Below are 21,839 nucleotides of genomic sequence, written 5' to 3' on the forward strand. Positions count from 1 at the left end.
AGAAAGAAAAGCTTGATTTCCGAGGTTGCATAATTCTGGGTAAATTATTCGTTATTTTAGAATAATTTCCGTAGAGTTATTTATGCAGTATACTCATACATTCCAGATTAGGATATGTTCTTCCAAAACTATGAAAATCAAGGGTGTTTAAAATCTCTTTGGGGAAAGAATCCCCCCCTAGATCTTTTAGTTTTGAGCCCAAAGTGAAAAGGGATCTCCCATTAGCCAACTGCTGTGGCATTTCCTGAGCAAAACTATTAAACGTTTCCCGGGCAAAGAGTCTCAATGCTCCAGCTTTACCACTTCATTCTGAGTGTCACATGGGCTATACTGTGTGACCAGTAAACCGTTCTCCCATGATGACCTTGTATTCGTGTTCCAGTTACAATGATGCTTATTTAAATTAAATTGTTAAATTAACTCATGTTGAATAGTATAGCATAGTGTAATGTAGTATGGTATAGCACAGTTTATATGGATAATGTATTCTGGTTACAGTATATTATATTGTATGTTATATTTTAGTGTGGTATATTTTACTATAGTATAACATAATGTGATATGATATAAGATAGTATACCATAGTATAGTCTAGCATAGGATAATACCGTATCGTATAGAGTGACGTGGTATAGAGTGGAAAAGTATAAAGTGGAATAATCTGGAGTAGTATAGTATAGTACAGTATAGAACAGAGCTGCATAGCATCTATATAGCATAGTAGTTAGAACAATGACTTTGAAATGACAGGCCTAGTTTCAAATTGTGGTCCTACCACATACTAGATGTATGATCTTGGGCGTTATTACTCAGTTTCATCATTTGAAAAGTGAGGGTTAAAAAAACTTACCACGCATTGTGAGGATTAAGTTGTTGTGAGGACCACGAAGGTAATGTACATAAGGAGTAAGCACTGACAGTTCATAAGCCCTGAATAAACACTCATTTTATGTATCTCACTGACAGTGGGATGAGGGTTAAAGTGCCGGCTTTAAGAAAAGTACTTTGCTAAAAGCATCTAATAAGGATTGGCTAGGACATGACTTAGGAGTGGTTGGGTAGTTGCATATTTACTTCTTAAAACTAGCATCCTAAGTGAACTTTCCAATCACTTACTATATTTTATAAAGGTAGGAGATGACCCTGGAAGGATATGGAACTATTAAATCTTGGCACTACTCATGAAAGCAGGAGAGAAGGGTTTTTAGAATGAGCCATAAATGATAAACAGCTGCAGTCCTCTGTATCTTGGGAAAAGCAATGCTAACACCATAAACAGTTTATAACATTTTATTTGGTAGTTTTCTCTTCCAAAACATCCAGAAGGAAAAGATCCAAAAGGTTTTCTCTTCAGAATAGAGAAAGCAGGAGATGTGGAGGGTCAAAATGAAAGCCCAGTGGAAGATACTGAGGGAATCAAATGTTCAAGACGTTAAAGTGTATAAATAAACTGGACACAAATTTCTTTTAGACGTTACTAATAACGACCGTGCCCCTGGCTGGCTCTGATTCATTTCAGATTTGGAATTTCTTGACAAAGGCATTTGCATCTTTAATATAAGAATCTCTGTGTCCCCACTGAGAAGAAAACCATCTCTAAAGGAACGCACGGGGCTCAAGAAAGCGCAGACTCCAGAAGTAAAAGAGAAATGCAAGTGTTATAAATTTAGGGTCAACTTGATTTTTAAAAATGAGATGTAATGAAAAGCACATTGAAATGAGATTAGAAGACTGAATTCAATGCCGAATTTGACATTTCCTAGGGTTGTGACCTTGGGAAAGTCTCTAAATTGCTGTTTCCACACCTATATTATAAAGAACACATTATTGCCCTTTCCTGTCATGCAGAGGAGTTGTGGTTATCAAACGAGACCATGAATGGGAGACTACTTTGAAAAATGAAAATGCGGTTTGTTGGGCTATTGTCCTTATTGAAAAGAAGAGGAGAAAAGCAGGGAGAGAGAGTGAGGAGTATGGGTTTTGGAAACAGACAGGCCAGTGTTTCCTAAGAACTCTGCCCCTCCTCTTAGCAGCACTGTGGCCGCAGGAGAATCACTTAACCTTTCTCTGCCTCAGTTTCCTCATTTGTAAAAATGGATTTAATAAACACTACCTCATAGTTGTTTTAAGAATTGAGAGAGATAATGTGTGTAAACTCATAGATATTTTTGTTTGCTGTTTTTAAGCCATGTCACATGCCCCTGAATGTGTCAGGTCTAATTTCTTAATCATAGAAACACTTAAATCTGGAGAGGCTGAGTGACTGGCACAAGTTTATTGAGCCATATACCAGCAGATGCAGAATTCCCCCTGGAGTTGTCTTGATCAGATTATTTAACAAATTGTTTTGGAAGTTTTAAGAACTCAAAACCTTGAAAAATACCTGTTTTGACTCAAGTTATGGTGACTTTAGCTCCCCTGAAAACAATGAAATACATCTTACAATTTAGCACTAAGAAACACTAAGAAAGCTTAGAGTATTTTAGAGGCTGTTTCTCTCATGTTGAACAATTTTCCTGCAGCTACATTTCAGCTAAGCTTCAAGTGCACTCTTCTTTCTCTGCAGATCAAGTTTCCTAGTGTTGAAAAAAAGGGAACAGGCTAGTGAGATTCAAATAGCTTTAGATTTCCTAAGCAAACCAAACATACTTAAGAGCACTCTGAAGGTTTATGACTCTTCCAGTGACTGGAAATAAATCAGCAAAGTACCCCATCTGCTTTAATAATAATTAATAATGTTTATTATTATTATTATTTTTTGGGCTTCCAGTTTGCACCAAGAACCTCTGGAACAGGCATGGAATGAGGCACTGGATGGGTAGCATCCCTCTTGGCCGATCTCAGTTCCAGCAAAGCCAAATTTCTGTGTAACTGTTACCTATTCTAATCTCTCTCAGTCATGGATTTCAGCAGAAACTCTACTTATGTAAATAGAAAAACATCAATCTGGTATTTATCATATTGAGCTAAGGACAGTTTCCCTCTTGTAATGATTCTCTCAACAGAACTAGGACACTCTTACTATTTTCTATACGACTGTCGCATCTGCACTTGAGGAGTAAGTGACAAGGAAGATTCATCCAGCATGCTTCCCCAGCGTATGGTGTACCATGATCCACATCACTCTTGCTGAGCACCTTGGAGGCAGACACGTTGAGACATCTGTAGTTGTGTGATGTCAAAGAAGGATTTGCTGCAGGCTTTGGTTTGACAAGCTTTGAAATATTTCCTAGCTTTTCAGAAGTTATTACTATATTTTCTCATATAATGGATCTATTTTTACTCTGCCAAAATGTGGCATATGGGAAAGACAACATGGAAAGTTGGCCATGCCTACAAGATTCTAGTTCCTGTACATTTCTGTGATCTACATATACAAGTTAGGACCTGAGCTCAATCAGGAGAGCGCTTACCAACTAACTCATTATATTACTGAGCTGCTAATCTTCATATAATGTGAAGTTTTCAGGCATTCAGGCAACCAAAGCTGAGGTAGTACAAAATAGTGGCTAAGAGTGTGGCCCCAGAGTCACATCACCCTAGTTGAGATAATTCATTTTTAATTACTAATAAGATGCAGGGGTTTTGCAGTTCAGGAATAACAGCAAACTGAAATACATACACACACATGCACATATATGCACAAACACACACACATGTGAAACTTTCCACAGTGATTAATTTAAACATTTAAAAGATACAAGTTAGTACTACCTCTGTGTTTTTAAAAAAAACAAGTGATAATGTCTTTCTAATTCTTTCGGCACCATAGTCTCTTTCGTAAAAATAACTTTCAACTTTTTGTTCTTTAATTTACATATGATAAAATGTACCTCTGTAAGTGTACAGTTCAATAAGTTTTGACAAATATATACCCCCATGTAAACTCCATTCCAGTGAAGATATAGAACATTTGTATCACGCCAAGATGGTGCCCGGTGCTTGTTTACATTCTATCCTACTCTCCTTGTCCCAATACCCACTAGTCATCTTTCTGTCACCATAGATCAATTTTGTCTCATCTAGAAATTCATACCAATGGAATGATGTATCGTGTACTCTGTGTCTATTTTCTTTCACTCTGCATAATGTTTTTGAGATTCATCTACACCACTACATTTGTTAGGGGTTGGTTCTACTTCATTGCTGTAAACAATCTGTCTTCCCATGGTGAAAATCCTCTTTCCCATCTACATTGATACATTGACTCAGTTGTTTTATCCTATGAAACTCACAAATTATTTCTGAGTTATCTTGTAGTTCATTAACCTTCTTTTGATCGTATTTTTTACTATTTTCTAACTGAAAGGTGGAAATGTACAGTAAGTTAGGCTTTGTAAAGTGTTCTTAAAGGGCAAACTGACCTTCAAAATTTGGGTCAATGGGATGCCGTGGGAGTTGAGTTTGGCTTTGATGATTTTCTAGGGATATGACCACTCCAGTCTTCCTAAGCTAGGTACTTCAAGGTGACCTTTGTTTGGCTCCAATGGCTTTATAGAATTACTATCATATTAACATTTTGGCACCAAGCATGTAAACTGCTATAATGAAAATAGGTTCTGTATATTAAACCCTTACTCTGTGTGGCTAAGCACGCTATACCTTATCTCATTTAATCCTTGAAATAGTTCTGCAGATCAAGTCTTATGGAGCACCTAATGACTGTCAGCTCTCATGGAGCTTTTAGTCTAAAGGAGAAAGCAGACATTAATGAGAGTATGATTCTTGTTATGCTAAGACTGGGAGCAATGAGAACGTGTATTGGGGGACCTAATCTAATCTAAGGGTTTAGATTAGATTAATCTAATCTAATCTAAACTAAGACCTTGCTGAAGAGGTGATCTTCTCACAGGGACTTGAAGGACAAATAGAGCTAGCCAAGCCAGAAAAGGGACTAAGAATGTTCCAACATGAATGACATTATGCAGGCTTGGAGACGAGAAAGGCCCTGGCAGGTAGAAGGAATTGATCAAAGTTTTTGGAATCCAGAGGTGGAAGCAGAGAGGGGCCAGCTGAGCCAAGCTGTGCCTGGGCTGTGATTAGAACCACTGTGGAGGCCTGTGGAATATTGCTCACTCGGCAATGGCAGTGATGTTCCATAGGCACCTATGCATGAAGATTCAGAGAACTGAATTCCAGTGGGTTGGTAAGAGAATTCAGAGGGGAAAAAAGCCCAGTGGTTTCTGGGGTTGATCATTGGAATAACATGATATCAATTTATTTACAACATAAACACCTTATAAATTCCTTTATTATTAAAATTATATTTAATATTTTTCTCTCTTGGGAAAATAATTCTTGGTCTTCCAGGTGGTCCTTCTGAGGTAGAATTCAGAGGGTATATGTAGTATGAAGAATGGTTTCTACCTTTATGCTACATTTAGCTAAAAAGTTTAATTTGCAATATTGTTAATCTGATACTTTTCACAGGCAATATTTTACTTTTAAAGTTAATGGTTACTACATAGAACACTTTTGTGTGCAAAAACCAAGAAATTGATTATAAAACAGTCAATGATAAATATCTGTGTATTTTAAGGGCAACATTTACATTGAAAATTGCATATCTGTTTTGCATTTATAGTAAGTGAATAAATCTAGTATTGCAAATTCTCAAGGCAATTGTGGCGAGACCAATACAAGTTGGGTTATTAATCATGTTGTGAAACTAGACACAGCAGAAAAAGCATTGAAATGAAACTCACTGAACCAAAATAACATATATTAGAAAGTGTACAGGTTGCCTGGTCCAATACGAGATTCAAGTAATGTTTGTGTTTCTGAGCTCTGTCCTGACCTAGAATAGAGAGCAATCATGAAGAAAACATAATAACTTTCTTCTCGGAATGAACATGCTAGGGATTAAGGGAATATGTTTTACATGTTGGAGTTATTTTAAAAATTAAGATAAGATTACCATTCACATTGGTATTACTATAATATTATGGAGGTTAAAATATAGGTGGAGACTTGAGAATTGGGTCTTTGACTTAATTCCAACAAAATGTTTACTCCAAGAATATGTGTTATATAAAAATCAAATGTCAGGTGTGACCTGACATTCTTGAAGTAATAAAACATTTTTTTGTTGTTAGTGTCAAGTCAATTCTGACTTCTAGTGATGCTGTGCACAGCAGAGCAGAACTCTACCCAGTCTTTTTGCACCATCCTCTCACCCTCTGGTGCTATATTAGATGATGCTCTGCTGCTATTCACAGGGTTTTCATGCCAATTTTTTCAGAAGTGGGTGGACAGGTCCTCCTTCCCAGTCTGTCTTAGTCTGGAAGCTCTGCTGAAATCTGTCCACCATGGGTGACCCTGCTGGTATTTAAAATACTGGTGATATAGCTTTCAGCATCACATCGACACACAGCCGCCACAGTGTGATGACCGACAGATGTCTGGTGTGGGTCCCTGACCGGGAAACAAACTGAGGCTGTGGAATCTTAATCACTAGACCACCAGGACTGGCTAGTAAAACATTAGAGAAATAGACTATTTAAGGATGTTCATCATCAGTGAGCTATCAGTTTGATAGAAACTTTTTCTTTAAAGTTTCTTTTTGTTGCTAGAAAGGATTTCTAGTTAGAAATTTGGGTTGTTACAAACATCATAAATGGAGAAGAGCTTGAAAAAAATCAAGTTTACATTGTCACGACTACAGTTCCACAGCACCCTGACTGGTTTTTTCCCCTTTTGTTAGTGTGTTCTATACCCAGTGGTAGAACTAACTTCCTCAAATGGTGTTTATCATGCCATTTCCCAGGTCGAGAATCTACAGAGGCTCCCTTTGTTTTTCTACACAAATCTAAACCTGCCTTTGGGACCACCACTGGCTTCTTCTTTTCACCAGCAATAAGTCCTTCTTATCTTTTAACACCAATAATCTGTAAGTTTCATGGATTCATTCAGCAAATACTTACTGAGGAAAAGGCAACATCAGATTAGTGTTTTGGAAAGATCACCCTGGATATGGGGCTGGGTGTGCCAAGAGAAGCCATGGGGTGGTTTGTTGGGGGTCTGTGCCAGAGTCCTGATGGGAGATGATGATGGCTTGAAGCAGTGATCTCGGCAGTGGAGATGGAGTGAAATAAATGGTTTCGCCACCGATTTAGGAGGTGTGTATCCCCCATGCTTATCAAAACCACATTGTCCCTAAATATTCTACCATTCCTTTTACCTTCAAGTCTCACTTGAATAGCCACTTCTTCTAGCTGTGTGACCCACCACTGTAGCTGTGTGATCTTGGAAAGGTTTTTTTTTGTTTTCGTTGTTTTCTTCTAAAAGGAATATAATAATAATACCTGCCCTTAAGAGTTGTTTTAAGGCTTTAATGGTTCAAAAGCTTGTAAAGATTTTAGCTCGTTGCCTGGCACATAGTAAGACCTCAATAAAAGTTACCGACTAGTATTGCTACTACATCTTTCCTGATTTATCTATAGCATTTGATTTATATTCATAGAACAGAGCCATTTAATCTTAGACCCGGAAGAGATCTTAGAAACTGTCCTATCATATTCTTTCATTTATGGATTTAGAAATGTAGGCACAAGGTGGGAGAGGTGACATTCATCAGGGTTAGTTCTAGAACCAGAACTAACCCTGGGTCCCCTATCTCCAAGGTCAACGTTTTTTTGCCTTGCACCACAGAACTTTTTCTGTACATCAGTGTGTGTTTTATCGCAAGTAAAATTTAAGCAACTTGTGGGTGTGGCCCCTCGTCGGGTGACTGGCCCAGGGGTCAGCTAGAAGCCTTGCACCAAAAAGCCTGCTGAAATCTGGAAATGAAATCTGATGCTTTATGTTACAAATTATTTTAAATGGGTTGATAGGCTAAACCATTTTCAGTTCCTACTTGCCACATAATGGAAGAAACTAAAGCAACTTAAATGAGTAATACTTTATTTAATTAACCGTCTTACCAGGCATATTTTCCAAATTATTAAGTCTAATACCCCCTAATGATCAAATACTTGAACTGCTCTCCTGGAGTAAGTGAGGCACTTCTGGGGTTGTGACAAGACGGTTAGGATGCCTCTGAATCTGCTCAGGTAAGCCCCTGCCAATTCGCTTTTCCAGTTTACTAGGCCCCAAGGGAGAATCCTGTTCATTGTCCCCTTAGTTCTCACAGCCCCCTGTGAGACCATGGCCAGCAATTAGAAAACATAGAGGCAGTTTTCCATTGCACAGGTGGAGAGATGCCTATGCAACTTCTTGCATAGGGATTAACTATTCCGCTTCCTTCACCAAGTTAGTGGCGTAACAACAATGAAAGATGGAGAGATAGACAATACAAGGGGATTTATGGATCCCTACCTCCATCGCAGCATTATTCACAACAGCCAAGATGTGGAAGCAACCCAAGTGCCCACCAACTGAGGAATGGATGAAGTAGATGTGGTATATATGTATATACCACGTGGTATACATGGAATACTACTCAGCCATAAAAAAAGGACAAAATCGTGCCATTTGCAACAACATGGATGGACCTTGAGGGTATTATGTTAAGCAAATTAAGCCAGACAGAGAAAGACAATCACCATAGGATTTCATTCATATGTGGAAGATAAACAAACACATGGATAAGGAGAACAGATTAGTGGTTTCCAGAGGGGAAGGGGGTGGGGGGATGGCAAAAGGGGTAAAGGGACATATGTGCATGGTGACGGATAAAAACTAGACGAATGGTGGTGAACACGATGCAGTCTATACAGAAACTGATATATAATAATGTACACCTGAAATTACACAATGTTGTAAACCAAGATGACCACAATAAAATAATTTTTTACAAAAGAAAGAAACATGGAGAGAGAGAGAGAAAGAAAGAGGTTGGGGGGAGATTTATTCCTCTGGATTCTCGTATTAAAAAATCTTACATAATATATTCCTTGTTTTTGTGGCGATAGAAAACTGAGCATTCCTTTTAAGTGGCCCAGTTGGGATCAGTAGAGTGTCTTCTCTCTCACTGCATGACACAGGGAAATTAAATTTGCTGCTGCAGCTACTCAGGATTCAGTCACACTGAGAGGATCATTTGGAGACTTTCCACAGGGAAATAAATTTATTCACAGTTGCCATTTTAGGAGACTTGTAGTCAGTCCTCAGCTCTTGGTGTAAACAGTTTACATTACCTGTGTCTCCTTTTTCTTACTCCCGATTCCATATTATCTTTCTCATTCTCAGTGTCTATGTTTTAAATTCATTCTTCTTTTATTTCTTTTCCTCACTTTAGTTTTTAACAATAAACTTTGTTGTTACAACTGTCTAAATTATCCCTCAAACAATGATAACAACTATAACAGCAAAAGACTGTCATATTGTTTTCATAATATCCAACTTTAAGAATACTGATTTTCATAGATTGATAGAATTTTATTTTATTATTTTTTTTTGTGAGGAAGATCAGCCCTGAGCTAACATCCATGCCAATCCTCCTCTTTTTGCTGGGGAAGATTGGCCCTGTGCTAACATCCATGCCCATCTTCCTCTACTTTATATGGAACGCCACCACAGCATGGCCTGACAAGCGGTGCCTCGGTGCGCGCCCAGCATTGGAATCCTGGGCCACCAGCAGTGGAGCGCGTGCACTTAACTGCTATACCACGGGGCCGACCCTGATAGAATTTTAGAATTAGAAGTGATATGAGAGAGTTTGTCAGCCATCTGGATATCCCTATTGTCTAGTATCTGCTCAAACCCTTTGTCCCCTAAAGTAGCTTGAATTATGGCCCCCAAAGATATCCCTGGAAGCTGTAAATGTTACCTTATTTGGAAAAAGATGTTTTGCATATGTCATTAGGTTAAGGATCTTGTGATGTGGAGATAATTCTGGATTATCTGGGTGTGTTCTAAATGCAAGCATATGTATTCTTTTTTTTTTATAATTTTATTTATTTTTTTTCCCCCAAAGCCCCAGTAGATAGCTGTATGTCGTAGTTGCACATCCTTCTAGTTGCTGTATGTGGGACACAGCCTCAGCACGGCCCGAGAAGTGGTGCGTCGGTGCGCGCCCGGGATCCGAACCCGGGCCCCCAGTAGCGGAGCATGCGCACTTAACCGCTAAGCCACGGAGCCGGCCCCAAGCATGTGTATTCTTATAAGAGAGGCAGAGGAAGATTTGTTGCAGACAGAAGAGAAGGTAGAGAGAAGAGAAGAAGGCAATATGACCACAGAGGCAGAGACTAGAGTGATGTGGCCACAAACCCATGAAAGCCAGCAGTCACCAGAAGCTGGAAGAGGCAAGGAATGGATTCTGCTCTATAGCCTCTGGAGGAAGCATAGCCCTTCCAACACCTTGATTTCAGCCCAGTGATCATGATTTCAGAGTTCTGGCCTCCAGAAATGTGAGAGAATAAATTTCTGTTGTTTTAAGTCATTAAGTTTGTGATAATTTGATACAGCAGCCGTAGGAAACGAATATATTCCCTCTCTAAAAATTGGGTTATCCTTTTCTTATTGGGTTAAAGAAGTTTGTTGTAGATTCTAGACATGAGATCTCTATAAGATATACAAATCACAAATATCTCCCTTCACTTAGGGCCTTGGCTTTTTACTCTCTGAATGGTGTCTTTTCATGATCAGAAGTTCTTAATTTTAATGAAATCCAATATATCATTTATCCAATTTTTCATTTATGGTTGGTGTTTTTAGATCCTGTTTGGAAAAAAACTCATTTATTATTCTTGACATTTGGGTCTAAAATTCATCTAGAATTGATTCTGTGCATGGAGTGGAGTAGCAGTCAAGTTTTCCCCATATTTCATTTGCCCAATGCCATTTATTTAACAAGTGGTCATTTTCCTACTATACTGCAATTGTATCTTTGTCATAAATAAATGACCATATAAGTCAGTTTTGGCTGTCTGGGAAGCAGATGTCAAGATGGAATTAGAAGTATAAGAAATTTTTTGGAGGTAAAAGGTAAAGATAAAAAAGATAAATGGGAGAAGGTATAGGGATAGGCAAGAAAAGTCTCCATTTCGGTGAAAATCTGACACCTATGAAAGGAGAGAGGAAAAGAGGGAGGAATGCATAACGAGAGCCTCAGACAGCAGTGCGGTTATGAGAACGTCTTGACCAGTTCAATGCAGAGCTTCAGAGCAAAGATTACTGTTAGCACTGTCCTGCATTGGACAGAAAGGGCCACACCCTAGAACTCCCACTGTGTTCAGTCATTGCTGAAGCTTCCCAGGGAGAGTGTGTCCTCCATTCAAAGGCTGCAGCAGATCACGAAGGCACTGTAGCTGGTGCACTCCTGGAGCAGTTTCCTGCTTGAAGGAGGATCTGGGCAATACACCTGCATGGCTTCCAGAGTCCACCACCTGCACCATACAGACTCACTTCTCATGCGTATGCAGACTCCGTGGTTCCCACTGGCCTCTCTTCCCGAAAGGATACTCAGAAGAGGGAGGGTGGTAGGATGAACAAGAGCTCTCATTTTTGTTGCTCTCAGCACTGCAATCGGTACTCATTGTCTTTACTCTTCCATTTTCCATTCTAAATGCTTGTCACCCTCAGCTTTCACTTCTGCAGGTCTTGATGGTTCACCTGTCTGATATTGTGATTTATAGTAGGAAATATATATTTGGTCTTCATCCCTGTTCCTGGCATCAAACTCCTAAAACCCCTGGAATTTCCTAAGTGATAAGAGGGATAAAGGTGAAAGGAGCAGCTTTTGTTATTCATAACAACCCTCTTTCAACCACACCTGAGTTTATGTTAATAAGAAGACTTTTGCAAAGCCTGCAAAGATGAGGGGCTGGTTACCAGGGAACTGACCACGCGATTAGAGAGTTGGAACTTTCGCCTCCATCCTCTTGACCTCCAGGGAGAATCGAGGAGTTGGAGGTTGAGTTAATCCTCAATGGCCACGGAGTTAAACAATCATGCCTATGTAACGAAGCCTCCATAAAAAACCCTGACTGAAGGAATTCGGAGAGCTTCCAGGTTGGTGAACACGTGGAGGTGCTGGGTGGGTGATGCGCCTAGAGAGGGCATGGAAGTTCCACACCCCCTCCCCCATACCTTGCCCTGTGCATCTCTTACATCTAGATGTTTCTGAGTTATATCCTTTTATAATAAACGAGTAATCTAGTAAGTAAACTGTTTTCCTGAATTCTTTGAGCCATTCTAGCAAATTATTGAACCAGAGGAAGTCGTGGGAATGTCTGATTTATAGCCCGTAGCTCGGAAGGATAGATGACAACCCAGACTTGCGATTGGCATCTGAAGTGGGGGAAGTCTTGTGGGACTGAGCCCTTAACCTGTGGGATTTGACACTGTCTCCAGGTAGATAGTGTTAGAATTGAGTTTTGTTATAGGACATCCAGCTACGTGAGAGAATTGCTTGGTATGGGAAAACCCCACACACATTTGGTGGCTAGAAGTGTGAGTGTGATAATAGCAGAGAGTAGAATGTGGAAAAAGAGGAGTTTTTATTTTACAACCTGGTAATGTGACTCAAGCCCTCATTTCTGAGGCATCTGAGCCCTCAGTAACCATCCCATTCTCAGGCCAGCGTTCCTGGGCGTGTCCATTTACAGTTACATTTGGGCAAGGAAATACCAAGAGATACCCAAGTGGATCGCCTGACTTTCACACCTAGTCCACTCTGCCTCATTATGTAAGAGCAGCCTTACCTCATCCTGCTGATCAGGGTCAATTACCCCAGCCAAGATGCTAGGTCATTTCTCACCTGACAGTCCCTGGACACAAGGAGTCCAAAGAGATAGGCAGCAGTCATAGGTCAATGGGTCCCTTGCTTTGTCCTTTGAAGAGTAGCCCCCTTGAAGACGAAAATCTCTAAGCATTCCAAGCCCAGGTTCAGGGGACAGGAAGCACAATATTCCCCAGGGGCATGGGGAGTCATGGTAAGTGGGGCTATTCCTGCTTCCCATCTTTGTTTCCTGAATCCATGTGTTCTTCCTGTTAGGTCACAGCACCATAGAGAAGTCTCTGGAGGATAGCACTTCATACCTGAAGGGACTTGACTCTGAGCTGGTACTTTAGCTGCACTTTCAGCAGGATAATCCAATGCCCTATCAGACTGGCTGCTTCTGGATGATGTGGCATGTGACACAACCAGTGCACCCCATGCCATGGGTTCACTCCCACACCTTTTTCACTGAAGTGGGATCCCTGACTGGATACTATGTTGTATGGAATCAAGCATTCTGTAAGCTCCGGGATAGTGATGCTGGCTGAGGTTCTGTGGGCAGCAAAGGCAAACACACACAGGAAGACAAAAATCATAGGAAGAGTTGTCTATTCCTGTGAGAAGAAACCACTGGCCCTTCCAGGATAGAAGGGACCCACTGTAGTAAACTTGCCACCAAGTGCCCAGTTGGTGTCTTAGAGGAATAGTGCCATATTGGGTCTTTGTTGCTGTCAGATTGTGTACTCAGAGGTGGCAGTAGCTAGATTAGCCTTCATTAGTTGGAGCCCAAGCTGTTGGGCCCATTTGTAGCCATTCCTGAGTGGCACTGTAATGCTTACACCTGTCTGCTAAGTAGATTCAGAATGAAGCAAGCTCTGGGTTTTTTCTCTTCTGTCAGATGGTCAAAAGAAATCCCCATGTGGCTATAGGTGTGAGATGGCTATAGGTGGAGCACTGATGCAAAATTGCTGGACGACACTGAGGTCTCTGCTTTCTCTAGCCACTTCTGGCTCTCAAAATGTACACACACACACACACACACACACACACACATATATGTCTTAGTCAATTTGGGCTGCTATAACAGAATATTGGGTAGCCTATAAACAACAGAGATTTATTTTTCACAGCTTTGGAGGCTGGGAAGTCCAAGATCAAGGTGCCCGCAGACTCAGGGTCTGGTGAGGCCCCACTTCCTGGTGGGGCCAGGAAGATAGCGGTGGGGCCGCTATCCTCTTGCTGTGGTTGGGGTGGTTGGGGCAAGGGAGCTCTCTGGGGTCTCTGTTATAAGGACACTAATCTCATTCATGAGGACTCCATTCTCATGATCTAATCACCTCCCAAAGGCCCCACCTCCAAATATCATCACATTGGGAATTAAATTTCAACACATAAATTTTGGGGATACAAACATCCCGTTTATAGAAATACACACAAATAGATTTATTATAAATTCTACTAATATGAAGGATGTGTAGCACCCAATTTACAAATAATAATAAAATAAACAATGCTTTTTATTTTAAATTCCATATAGCCAAATGATTCTTACACAATGTTTTTTTTTTGTCAAATTTCTTGCATCCATAGCCAACCTATCGGTGCAAGTAGCAAATTAATTTAGTTTCAACATGAATGTTAATTGCTATTTTTGTTTACTTGAATGAGTAAGACAAAAGTGAAACAACAAAGATTATGTTAGAACTTGACTCCTTTGCTAATGATGTGACTGACTTATTGGCTGAATGGGATAGTAGTTTTCTAATACTGGAAGAATATTTCCTTAAATTTTTTTGTGCTATTCACAATGTAATGGTTATAGAAATGACACACTTTTATATTTAATCTACACTATCAAGATTTTCCCTATTACAGTCTGTGTAGACAATCAATAAAACAATAAATCAAGCTCTCTTTTCCAGCTCTTGCCAATTTACATGGTAGAAATACTTCCAAAATGGCCAATTTCAAACTACCAACATGACATTTCTGAATGTGGAGTTGTGAAAAGATGTCCTGTAGCACACTTTTAGAGAGGATTTCGACCATATTGATATAAAAGACAAATAATCCCAAGAGCATAGGTAATAGTAAAATGGAGTAAAATAATTAGGAAGTAATAAACTTTGAGTATTTCTTGCCTTTGTTTTAAATATAATTTATTCAATTCTAAGTGTATGTAATTTAATTCTTAATAATGGTTGTGCTTGCAAAATTCCTGGAAATTTAACAACTGGCTCTATGAGCCAGTACCTGCCAGCTGTGCTACCTCTATCCCTATTTGTACTATCTGTACATCTATCCCAGATGCACCACTTCCATCATATGTCAGAATGCTTTTATGTCTGTCCAGCCTATGACTTGGTGGGTCTGGCAGATTCCAGATCACCACGGGCCATTTTGGCCATGTTCACTTGGTGTCCATGAGTCCAGCCCTCGATCTCTACCAGGGCCCAGTAAGACACCAGGAGCTGTTTTTGAGCGTGTATAATTCACCTTGTCTCAGAACTCTATGGTTCCACATTGTGATTCTCCCTCAGGGCCTTGCCAAACACTTTAACAGCGTCTTTTCCAACCACTAACCTCTAACATAGGGTCTGTCGGATGCATGGCCTAAGGACGAGGGCAGCTTGCACTGCTGCCTGGACCTGCTGCACAATGTTGTCCTGCTTTGGGCCTCTCTACACTGGCAGCCTTCTGTGTCCCAGTATTTGCCTGGAATAGTATTCCTAGGTGTGGAATACACTGCCTCCAGAACCAGTAGAGGCCTACTGGGCATTGTGCTTCCTTTTTGGGGGATGGGAGGTGCAAGATGCAGCAATTTGTCTTCTACTTTGGAGGGACTGTCCTGGCTACTTGATGCCTAAATACTTTACTGATGTGACAGGTCTCTGAACACTTGTAGCATTTTTCTCCCACCCTCAGGAGGGCATGTGTCTTACCCAGGTCTCCAGCCTTAGTGGCCTGAAGGATGTGAGCAGGTCCTGAGGGGATGCCCAAATTATCTTGGGTTAGAAATCAGGATTGGGCAAAGGGAGAAGCTGGGCCATGATGTGGCCTCAACAAAGGCCCCTTGGGAAAACCTGAAGCTGGAGTGGTCCATCAAAGTTGTTCCTAGTTAGGGAAAAAGGGTCAGGCTGGCCTTCATAACCTAACATCCATCAGTCATTGGATACATGCTATTCCTGGAAACTGGAGGTAATCTTGGTAGAGATGACCCTTTTCAGCCAAGGCAATTCTGAGAGAACAGACACCTGAGTGTTCCTTACCTGCAGCACTGCCAGGAACTGAGGGAATAAGTCCTTTAGTCCTGAAGGAGGATCTGGAAGGCTCATCAGAGGTCCACTACTATTAACGTCACCAAACACAGGTTCATTTCTGCTGCACAGGAGGGCCAATAACTGGCATGCCAGGCTTGTGGCAAGGAAAGAGGTTTATTATCAAAAGGCAGCCAGACCAGGAGATGGGAGTTAAAACTCAGATCCACCACCTTGCAGGGAAAAAGGTAAGGGTTTTTATCTAGGGTTTCAGGTAGGGGAGGGGGAGCATGTGGCCTTGCTGGTTGGTGCCTTCCCACCAGCCTGCCTTTGGCCTTGAAGACTGAATTTCTTTTACCTTGACTATCTGGGCTTTTCTGGTTAGTTTTCATCTTCAGCCTGCATTTTGCCTTCTGAGGCTGAATCTTGACATCGGGACCTTGACTTCCTGGGAAAGACAGTTCACTCATATACTAAGGAGGGACAGAAAGACCTGGTTAGTTTTGAAGAACAGTTGATTATGCTGAGTATGCACAGCTGTAGTTAGCAAAACATCTCAAAGTTTTTGCTCTAGGGAAGATTTTAACCTCTTGGTTCTCTGTTTCATTAACATGAAACTATATTCTATTTACAAGAGGCCTGAAAGAGTTAACAGACTTTCAAACATAGAGACATGTCTAGTGAGCAGCATTCTGGAATATCTAATTATTGATGGTTTCTAACTACTATTTTAAAAAGAAAAAGGACCTTGAAGAAGATTGGGAAGTTTAGGAGCCAAAGCCAGAGACCTTGGCAGTTCTTTTCACATCGTTAGCAGGAACAGTTCAAACATGTGCAAAGCCTAGAAAATAATAATCAGACCCAAATGATCCACTTGGATGAGAAGGAAGAGTAATTTGCTTGACATCTCGCAGATTGCCTCCAGAGTTTAAATAAAAAATAAAACGGTGAGGAATGTTTCAGAAATCAACTTAGCCCCCAGACCCCAAGACCGAACCCGGGACTTGTCATAAGCGCGAGCAGAGCGATGGGCGGTGAAGGAAAAGAGCCGGGGCGCCTCTGATCACACTGGGCAGGGGGGCCATGAAGCCCTCGGCCAGGGAGACCCTTCCTCTCGGCTTTGGGAGAGCCGCTTTGGAAGCTCCCTTTCCCGCGGTTCCTCCACCCGGCGGCCGCGACTGCGGGACGCAGGGCGGGTGGGGGACAGAAAGGCCGGGGAAGGAGACTGCGGGGAGGGCGAGGGGACGCGCGCGCGGGTGCCGGCCGGAGAGCGAGTCCCCGGGCGCCGCCGCTGCTGTTGTCCCGGGTGCTGAAAAGCCGGGAACTTCCCGGGGAGCAGCGGCCACTTTCCTCTCTCGGAGCGTGGGGTGGGGGGTTTCAGGGGGCGCACCTGCTCAGCCCGTCCTGGCGCCGCGCCCGGAGGTGCCTGTTAGATGAGGCCCTCCCCAACCCGGTTCAAGCCGGAGAAGGATGATGGGGGAGGTGGTGAGCATCGCCAGGCACACCAGACCGGACCCCGGGCACCCCTTCTTCTCCCCTCGGGGCAGCCCCGCGCGGCGCCCTCCGCTCCACCTGCGCGCGAACTCTGGCCGCCGGGGAACTCAGGCACCCGCGGGCTGAGGGTGACGGCGAGCCCGGGGGGATCTACGTAGGTTCGCCAGTTTTTTGGCGGGTGTGTGTGTTGGGGCGGGGGCGGGGGTAGCGGTGGGGGAGCGCGATCCGCGTGCGCGCAGTGGGGCGGACGAGGTGTCGCCGGCCGGGGCTGCGGCGCTGCTGGCCGGGGCGAGCTGCCTGTGCTACGGCCGCTCCCTGCAGAGCGAGTTCGTGCACGACGACGTGTGGGCGATCGTGAACAACCCCGACGTGCGGCCCGGCGCCCCGCTGCGCTGGGGCATCTTCACCAACGACTTCTGGGGCAAGGGCATGGCCGAGAACACCAGTCACAAGTCCTACCGGCCGCTCCGCGTCCTCACCTTCGAATGAGTCCCTCACCGCGCGGTCGCAGCCGTCCCCCTGTGTTCAGAGAAGTTGTGGGACTGGCTATTTTCCCCCCACCCTCTCTCCACGCTCTCCTCCAGGCTCCGCTGCCCACGCTGCTCTCCTGTGCTCCTCGGGCCTGCCTCTCTGGGCTTCTGGGGCTAGGTTTGCCAGGTAAAACCCAGGGCGTGCTGTGTTTTTATTTGCTAAATCTAGGAGCCCTACCTGGAACCGTCCTGCAGGCGCGGGCTGGGGCGTCGGAATGGAGCTTCCTCTAGTGTCTTCGCTCTCCGACGCCTTTTCCGTTGTTGCGGGGCTGGGACACATTCCCACCCCACTCGCTAGACCTGGCCGGCCACGGCGAAGGAGGAACTGCGTGGACTTAGGGGCCTCGGATGTGGATTGGGAGCGCTGCTTCCAAGTTGGGAATCTTGAACAGGTTCGTGGGCAACTTTGCAGATGAGGAGGAGGATCTTGGGAGAAAAGAAAGGATCCCGACCCATCGGTGCTCACGGAGCCTCACCAATCTGTCAAAAAACGTTTGCCATCAAGACTTGAAAAGATACAAAGGAACACAGAGGCCTGCGATCTTTCTATTCCTGACCTCCCAACTGAAATAGTTTTTATCTTGTTTCAGCATTTCTGTTGTCCTGATTCAGCATTTCTGGTGTGAATTATTTACAAGTGTGTAGAGGAATCATGATGCCCATTTTCTCTGTCAAAAACCAAATTCTGCATACCGAATAAAGCACAGCAGAAGGATGGGTTTATTGCCAGGCTTTCCACCTGCATGCTGGGAAACTGAAGACGACCAGAGCAATGAGTTCGGAGTTGCTCACAGACTAAGGGACTCTTATTGGGTAAACCTGGAAGTTATTTGTCTTTTTCAGCTGATTGGTTGCCTAGTGGTCTTCTTTCTAAAGATGGTGTGAACAGACTTGGCATTTGGGGATTGGCTGGTGTCTTCTGCTGACTTGTGAGAAGAACTGTAAATTCCTGTAAGGTTAGGTTAAGTTTCCCTTATGCCCCTGCGTTGACTGTCTCCATTTTGTTTCTGGCATAAGTGACTCCATTTTAGTACAACACTCCCCTTCTGAAGGGCCTATTGTTTAAAATGTGTTTAGCTTTTCCTCCATCGCCTTGGTGAGAAGCTCTTGCTGGATTGTTAGCAGTGCCATATGTACCAATGAGTAAGTGGAAGACTTCCTCTGCAAAAAAGAATTACAGAGCACTATGTGATCTTTAGGTGGTTTGCCTTAAATACCTATAGACTGTCTTCAACTCTTAGAGAAATCTTATATTCCCCCTGGGAACAACATCTCCATGGTACGGATGGCCACACAAACTATTCATTCAATCATTCAACAAATATTTATAACATAACCTTTAGGTGCAGTGACTCTTCGAGCCACTGTGGGTAAGGATCTCCAGGGATCCACCTCAGATAAAACATGATTGAAGGCAATGAAAGTTTTACAGAGAAAAAGAAACTATCTGCCAAATTAATATTAGCTGAGGTGTCTAGAGAAGATGAGGTAATCAATGGAGACTGAAATAGTATGCCTTAGATCCCAGGCTTGTAGTGTGAGAGAAAAAGGGGAGGGCGATACTCCTGGATAATGGGGGTTTTCCTATATGTCATTTGGTGAGTCCCTGGATGAAGGCATCTTGTGAAACAGTCGATTTTTTATCATCTAATTTATTTTCTGACTTCTTTTGGAGCAATATTCACACTTTTCCTAACTTTGAGTACTCTGTTTCCTACTTAAAAAAAAAAAAAAAAGAAACACCTGATTATGCCAAAGTAATGGCATCCTCCCCATCCCCCATACACACACATGATAATAGACGCTTTCTGTTCACATGGCTCTGTTTGATCTGACCCTTGGTTACTTCTGGGATGTAATCTTCGATGCATCTTCATCTCGCTCACTCCACACTCCTGTTGCCATCTGGAGCCCTTGTTCTTTGCGCTTTCCAAGCACGCTCGAGCACATTGCCCTTCAGGGCTTCTGCACTTGCTTCTTTTCTTTCTTGGAATTCTCTTAGCCCAGATATTCTCTAGGTTTGTCCCCAGTACAGTGTGAGCTCCGGAAAGTATATCCCTAGTTCCTAGAACAGTTCCTGCATGCAAAGTTAACAGTCAATAAACGTTAGTGAATGAATGATCGTTTTGTGAATGTTTAGGAACTTTTTCCAGATAATTCATAAGGTTGCTCCTCCTTTTTTCTTTTTTTTAATGCAGGTATAAAGTTTCTTTGGCCTTATTTCCTAACTAGGATGTTAGGACACACCACAGGTCCTGGTTGCTGGGAGTTAGGGAGCCACTCTGACTCCCAGGGGTACTCTTGTGGCTCTCAGCCGGAACCTGCTGAGGCTGTGACCCTCTGTGGACCATGGGGATCTTCAGCACTTCCTCTTGGACAACATGTTGAATCCTGATTATTGGTGGATCTTGCTGTGAAGTTCAAGTCTGTAAATACCCTGAGGGGAAACCCAGGACTGCTGGGAGTTCTCCTCCTACCCACTAAGTCAGAACTAAATTCCTGCCGTGTTGGTAACCTGCTTTCCTGAGGAGGGTCATTTTTTTTTTTCTCTTTCAGTCAACAAGCAGGAAGCCAGGGAATTTTTTTCCCTCTTGGATTAAATCAAGTACAAGGACCTAAAAATATCTTCTCCTCAAAGTAATCAACCTGATGCTCTGCTCCCTTCAGCACTCCACCAATCACAGACCTTTAAAAGAAAGGAAACCTTTGCTAAAAACCATTAACCCAGCAACCATTTTATTTTATTTTATTTTATTTTTTTCTCCCCAAAGCCCCAGCAGATAGTTGCATGTCATAGTTGTACATCCTTGAGTTGCTGTATGTGGGACGAGGCCTCAGCATGGCCAGAGAAGCAGTGTGTCGGTGCGCGCCCAAGATCCGAACCTGGGCCGCCAGTAGCGGAGCACGTGCACTTAATTGTTAAGCTATGGGGCCGGCCCCCCAGCAACCATTTTAAAAGAAGATAATGTTTTTCTGGTCTCATTTGTGTTTTTGCTGACTTCCTTTTCTAAGGATTTTCTTTTGAGACTTGCCACCTGACAAGAGATTTTCAAATATTGAGGTACAGGGGTAACTATTTGGGTTCAAAACTGATTGGGCTTAAACTAAAAAAAAAGCCTCACTTACGGCCTATCAAACATACATTGTACATCTGCTTTAACCATTAAAGTAAGGAATGCACTCTCTCAAGATAAGAATGCATACTTCCCCTCCTACGCCCTATTGGTAATGCCCAGATTAGTCCCTTTCCCAATCAGGGTCATGTTGACCTGCTAATTTGCAACTGAATACCTCTTTGAAACTTTGATGAATATGTATCCTGGACGTGTTTAATGTATGTTCTTTGTTCTAAAAAGATATAAGACTGTACTGAAAACCATGCTTCTTGAGAATGCTTTCTTCCTTTGTGGAAACTGCCTTCAAGGGTTATAACCCTCAGCCAGGCTCAAGTAAAACTCACCTTATCTCTCTTACCTGTAGAATGGTTGTTGGTTATTTTTCATCAACATTTCTTATTGGTTGAATGATCTAAGAAGACTATGGAAACCACTTACAAGCATTTGAGCTGTGATGATGGCAACATATGGGGAAGAACAAAGACCAGGGCTTTAGAGGAAGACAGGAGAATGCGCTGTGCGTTTAGTGTTGGGCTGTGCAAACTCACAGGAAAGTGTTATAGAACCCATCATTTCAGACACCGGACACAGATGATAAAGGAGCATATTATAGTTTCTTCTTTCCTGGATTTTAGCTTAAATGGTAGTGAATGTGCCAATGAATTACCAGAGAGAGCTGGTTTTGGCTGGAAAGTGTGGCAGTTAGCTCACTGTTCCTTGCCCTGAAGTTTGTAGACTTGTGTTTCTTATTGTCTTGGAATTGCCTGCCTTTATTTACCTG

Source organism: Ceratotherium simum, chromosome 17 (assembly GCF_057802395.1).
Source record: "Ceratotherium simum simum isolate JZ-2026a chromosome 17, ASM5780239v1, whole genome shotgun sequence".
NCBI lineage: Eukaryota > Metazoa > Chordata > Mammalia > Perissodactyla > Rhinocerotidae > Ceratotherium > Ceratotherium simum.